This window comes from Jaculus jaculus, chromosome 13, assembly GCF_020740685.1.
Source record: "Jaculus jaculus isolate mJacJac1 chromosome 13, mJacJac1.mat.Y.cur, whole genome shotgun sequence".
Classification (NCBI taxonomy): domain Eukaryota; kingdom Metazoa; phylum Chordata; class Mammalia; order Rodentia; family Dipodidae; genus Jaculus; species Jaculus jaculus.
The window spans coordinates 48,311,082-48,317,081 of NC_059114.1; positions in this window are offsets into that span (position 1 = coordinate 48,311,082).

Genomic DNA, 6,000 nt, shown 5'->3' on the forward strand with positions numbered 1-6,000 from the left:
ACTGACTACACAGTGAATTCCAGGTCAGCCTGAGCTAGAGTAAGACCCTACCTCAAACAACAACAATAACAAAAACAACAATAAAGAAAATAATTTTCAGAGCCAGGAGTGGTGGTGCATACCTTTAATCCCAGCATTCGGGAAGCAGAGGTAGGAGGATCTCAGTGAGTTCAAGACCACCCTGAGACTACATAGTATTCCAGATCAGCTGGACTAGAGTGAAACCCTACCTTGAAAAACCAAAAGAAGAACCTTCAGGGTTATGGTATCTTATATGTATTTTACTGTTTGCTGTAACACACTCTAATTTGTGTATTGATTCAATTGTGTCGAAATGTTCTTCAATCATTTTAACAAATGTTTTTTCAAATAATATGAAAAATTTTGACCTTGAGTCTAATACACCCAAAGATTTGGACAATGAGTGCTAATAAAATGTTTTCAGAAGTTCAAAAAAAAAAAAAAAAGAAAGAAAGAAAAACTCTCCAAGTTCACACATTTAACCACTCTTTCATTCAACAAACTGTTAACAAGTTCACTGTTCCAGGCCCTGAGTATTTTATTTATTTATTTATTTGAGAGCGACAGACATAGAGAGAAAGACAGATAGAGGAAGAGAGAGAATGGGCGCGCCAGGGCTTCCAGCCTCTGCAAACGAACTCCAGACGCGTGCGCCCCCTTGTGCATCTGGCTAACGTGGGACCTGGGGAACCGAGCCTCGAACCGGGGTCCGTAGGCTTCACAGGCAAGTGCTTAACCACTAAGCCATCTCTCCAGCCCCCTGAGTATTTTTAGAAGAGACAAAACTTGTCTCTGTCCACACATTAACTACCATTTAAATGAAAGGACAGCCCAGGATTCTGGCAACTGGAGCTTAAGTTTTGGTACTTGGAGGTCTCTGTAGTTATCTTGATTGATTTTTTTTTCTTCCTTCCTTCCTTCCTTCCTTCCTTCCTTCCTTCCTTCCTTCCTTCCTTTCCTTTCCTTTCCTTTTTTTTTTTTTTTGTTTGTTTTTCAAGGTAGGGTCTCAGTCTAGCCTAGGCTGATCTGGAATTCACTATGGAGTCTCAGGGTGGCCTCAAACTCACAGCAATCCTCCTACCTCCACCTCCTAAATGCTCCAAATGCTGGGATTAAAGGCAAGCACCACCGTACCTGGAGTTGTTTTTTGTGTTTTTTTGGTTTTTTTTTGAGATGGGGTCTCACTCTAGCACAAGCTGACCTGGAATTCACTGTAGTCTCAGGGTTGCTTTGAATTGATTGGTTTCTTAACATTTAATTACTTGACATTGGGAACATTGTTCACATCTCTGAGCCATGGTTTCCTTATCCATACAATAAAATACATAATTTGGGGCTGGAAAGATGGCTTAGTGGTTAAGGCACTTGCCTGTGAAGCCTAAGAACCCAGGTTTGATTTCCCAGTGCCCATGTAAGCCAGATGCTCATGCATCTGGGGTTCCTTTGCAATGGCTAGAGGTCCTGGTGTGCCTATTCTCTTGCTCATAAATAAATAAATAAATAAAATATATCTTAAACACATAATTTAGGGGCTGAAGAGGAAGTTCAGTGGGTAAAGCACTTTCTGTTCAAGTGCGGCAAATTCAGTTCAGATATCCAGAGTCCAAATAAAGCTGTATGTAGCAGCCCGGGTCTTTAACCCCAGGGTGCCTGTGGTATCGTGGAGGCTGAGACAGTAGCTTCCTGCAGAAACTCAGAGGCCATCTACATCTGCAGGGGCAAACAAAAGACCCTGTCTCAAACAAGGTGCAAGGCGAGAGCTGGCACCTGGGGTTGTCTTCTGAGCTCTACAGGTGTGTACCTGCACTCATACACACACACACACATCATACACACTTTCACAGGTGCGGGCTGGAGAGATGGCTTAGTGGTTAAGACATTTGCCTGCAAAGCCAAAGGATCCTGGTTTGATTCTCCAGGACCCACGTAAGCCCGATGCATAAGGGGGTGCATGCATCTGGAGTTTGTTTACAGTGGCTAGAGGCCCTGGTGTGCCCATTCTCTCACTCTCTACCTCTTTCTCTCTCAAATAAATAGATTTATATATATACATAAAGAAAATATAGGTGGGTGTGATGGCACACGTCTTTAATCCCAGCACTTGGGAGGCAGAGGTGGGAGGATCCCTGTGAGTTCAAGGCCAGCCTGGGACTACATAGTAAATTCCAGGTCAGCCTGGGCTAGAGCGAAACCCTACCTCAAAAAAAAAAAAAAAAAGAAAAAGAAAAAGGTAAGAGCCAGGCGTGATGGTGCACGCCTCTAATCCCAGCATTTGGGAAGCAGAGGTAGGAGGATCATGGTGAGCAGTGAGTTCGAGGCCACCCTGAGGCTACATAGTAAATTCCAGGTTAGCCTGGACTAGAGTGAAACCCTACCTCAGAATAAAGGAAAAAAAAAAAAAAGAAAAAAGAAAAAGGCAAGAAATACATAATTTAAGCTGGAAGTGATGGCACACACCTTTAATCCCAGCATTTGGGAGGCAGAGGTATGGGGAGGCAGAGGTATGAGGCTATCCATGAGTTCAAGGAGCTACAGAGTGAGTTCCAGGTCAGCCTGGGCTATGGTGAGACCTTATCTTAGAAAAAAAAAAAAGAAAAGTTTGGAGAATGGCTCAGCAGTAAAGGTGCTTGCCTAAAAAACCCTAAAGATCCAGGTTCAATTCCCCCAGTGCCCATGTAAAGCCAGATGCACAAGGTGTCCCATGCATTTGCAGTGCCTACAGGACCTGGTGTACCCATATCTATCTATCTATCTATCTATCTATCTATCTATCTATCTATCTATCTATCTATCTACCTACCCATCTACCTACCTATCTAATCATCTATCTATCCACCTATCTATCTGCTCTTTCTTTCTCTTTCAAAGAAATAAATATATAATAATTTAAACATAAATACATAATTTAGAGGGTTGTATTATTTTATTTTGCTTTGGTTTTAACAAATACCAGTGTAAACAACTTAATTTTATCACAAAGATCACTTGATCATGTCAAATATTTATCTTAACTTTAATAGGTTAGGTTTGCAATCTTCTTTTTCTTTTCTTTTCTTTTCTTTTCTTTTTTTTTTTTTTCTTCAAAGTAGTGTCTCACTCTAGCCCAGGCTGACCTGGAGTTCACTAGGTAGTCTCAGGGTGGCCTCGAACTCACTGACAGCCTCCTACCTCTGCCTCCTACGTGCTGTGATTAGAGGTGTGTGCCATCACACTCGGCCTACAAATTTCTTTCTAAATATTTTATTTACTTATTTGAGGCAGAGATAAAGGAGAAAGAGAAAATGGGTATGCTAGGGTCTCTGGCCACTGCAAACAAACTCTAGATGCATGCTCTGTTTTGTACATCTGGCTTTATGTGAGTGCTGGGGAACTGAGTTCATACAGGCAGACTTTGCAATAAGTACCTTTAGCTGGTAAGCCATCTCTGCAGCCCTGGGTTGGCAATTTTTTAGCTTTTTTTTTTTTTATTACTAGGAGTCAAACCCAGGACCATATACACTCTAGACAAGCACTGCAGCTTCCTATTTCTATATGAGATCATAAGCACATGGTATGTATGCTTATTTTGCTTTCCATGTATATATGCTTAATTTTTACTTATTTTTAATATTTTATTTTACTTTTTAAAAACCATTTTATTTATTTATTTGAGACAGAGGGAGAGAGATAGAGGATGGATGCACCAGGGCCTTCAGCCACTGCAAACGAACCCCAGATGCATGCGTCACCTTGTGCATCTGGCTTACATGGGACCCGGGGAATCAAACCCAGGTCCTTAGGCTTTGCAGGCATCTACCTTAACCACTAAGCCATTTCTCCAGCCCTAATATTTTGTTTTTCAAATATATATATTTTTTAATTTGAGAGCAAGAGCGAGAATGAGAAAGAGAGAGAAATGGGCACACCAAAGCATCCAGCCACTGCAAACTAACTCCAGACGCATGCACCACCTTGTGCATCTGGCTTTCATGTGTCCTGGGGAGTTGAACTAGGATCCTTTGGCTTTGTATACAAGTGCCTTAACCACTAAGCCATCCCTCCAGCTCATATTTTTTATTTTTATTTATTTATTTTCAAGCAGAGAAAGACAGGTACAGAAAGAGAGAATGGGGGGGGGGGGAGAATAGGTATACCAGGGCCTCCAGCTGCTGCCAACAAACCCCAGATGCATGTGCCACCCTTGTACATCTGGCTTTATGTGAGTCCTGGAGAATCGAACTTGGGTCATTAGGCTTTGCAGGTAAGTGTCTTAACTGCTGAGCCATCACTCTAGCTCTCTTTCTGTGTGTGTGTGTAAATTGTTAAATATTTTATTTACTTATCTGAGAGAGAGGATGGACATGTCCGAGCCTCTAGCCACTGCAAACAAACTCCAGACACATGTGACACCTACTACATCTGGGTTTACATGGGTACTGGGTAATCAAACGTGGGTCCTTAGGCTTTGTAGGCAAGTGCCTTAACCACTAAACCTTCTGTCTGGCACTCTAAGTATATTTAATCTAGTCAATAAAAGTGTGTAAAACCAGCTCAGTTGTTCTGAGGGCTGGAACTGCTTGTAACACTTTGTGTCATGCCTCACCCAGGATAAGCACTGAATGATCAGCAGCTATTGGTGTCATTACTTCTTTAAAAAAATTTTTTTTGGTTTATTTTTATTTATTTATTTGAGAGCAACAGACAGAGAAAAAGGCAGAGAGAAAGAGAGAATGGGTGTGCCAGGGCTTCCAGCCACTAAAGACGAATTCCAGATGCATGCACGCCCTTGTGCATCTGGCTAACGTGGGCCTAGGGAATCGAGCCTCGAACTGGGGTCCTTAGGCTTCACAGGCAAGCGCTTAACTGCTAAGCCATCTCTCCAGCCCTGACATTACTTCTTTTAGAGGCACCATGTACTCTACTCTGTGTCCTGGAACAGTAGTTAAGTTGATGGTGTTGACTCCCTGTCCAGTTGTGTTCTGAATCCTGGGCGGGGCTGCCCTGGGACTTCTGCCTGTGGAAAGCAAGGAGACTTGTTACTCAAGATCTGAACTCCAGAGCAGGGGAGGTAGCTCAGTGGATAACGTGCTTGCTGTGCAAGCGTGAGGAGGACATGTGTTTGAAGCCCAGGACCCATGTACAGTAGCTTGCAGTGGCTCACTGGCTATCCCAGTGCAACTGTGATAAGAGGAGGCGGAGAGAGGGAATCCCTGCAAACTCACCAAACAGCTAGCCTGGGGCATGCAGGGACCAGTGTTGAACAAGCAGCCCTGCCTCAAACAGGTGGGAGGGGAAAACTGACAGCGAAGGATGTTTTCTGACCTCTAGGCTTGTGGAGTGGCATGTGTACATCTGTACTCATAGACATGGACACACATACGTATTAAAAAAAAAAAGTGAGTTGGAGAGATGGCTTAGTGGTTAAGTGCTTGCCTGTGAAGCCTAAGAACTGGGTTCGAGGCTTGAGTCCCCAGGACCCATGTAAGCCAGATGGACAAGGTGGCGCATGTATCTGGAGTTTGTTTGCACTGGCTGGAGGCCTCGGTGTGCCCTCTCTCTCTCTGCTTCTTTCTCTCTCTGTCTGTCTCTCTCAAATAAATAAATAAGGCTGGAGGGATGGCTTAGCTGTTAAGGTATTTGCCTGCAAAGCCAAAGGATCCAGGTTCTATTCCCCAGGACCCACATTGGCCAGATGCACAAGGGGGTGCATGTGTCTGGAGTTCCTTTGCAGTGGCTGGAGGCCCTTGCACGCCCATTCTCTCTTTCTTTCCCTCTGTCAAATAAATAAATAAAACAAAAAATATTTTAAAAAAAGAGCTGGGCGTGGTGGTACACACCTTTAATCCCAGCACTTGGGAGGCAGATGTAGGAGGATTGCCATGAGTTCAAGGCCACCCTGACATGACATAGTGAATTCCAGGTCAGCCTGGGCTAGAGTGAGACCCCACCTTCAAAAACTAAACTAAAAAATTAAAAAAAATTCAAGGCCAACCTGGGTTG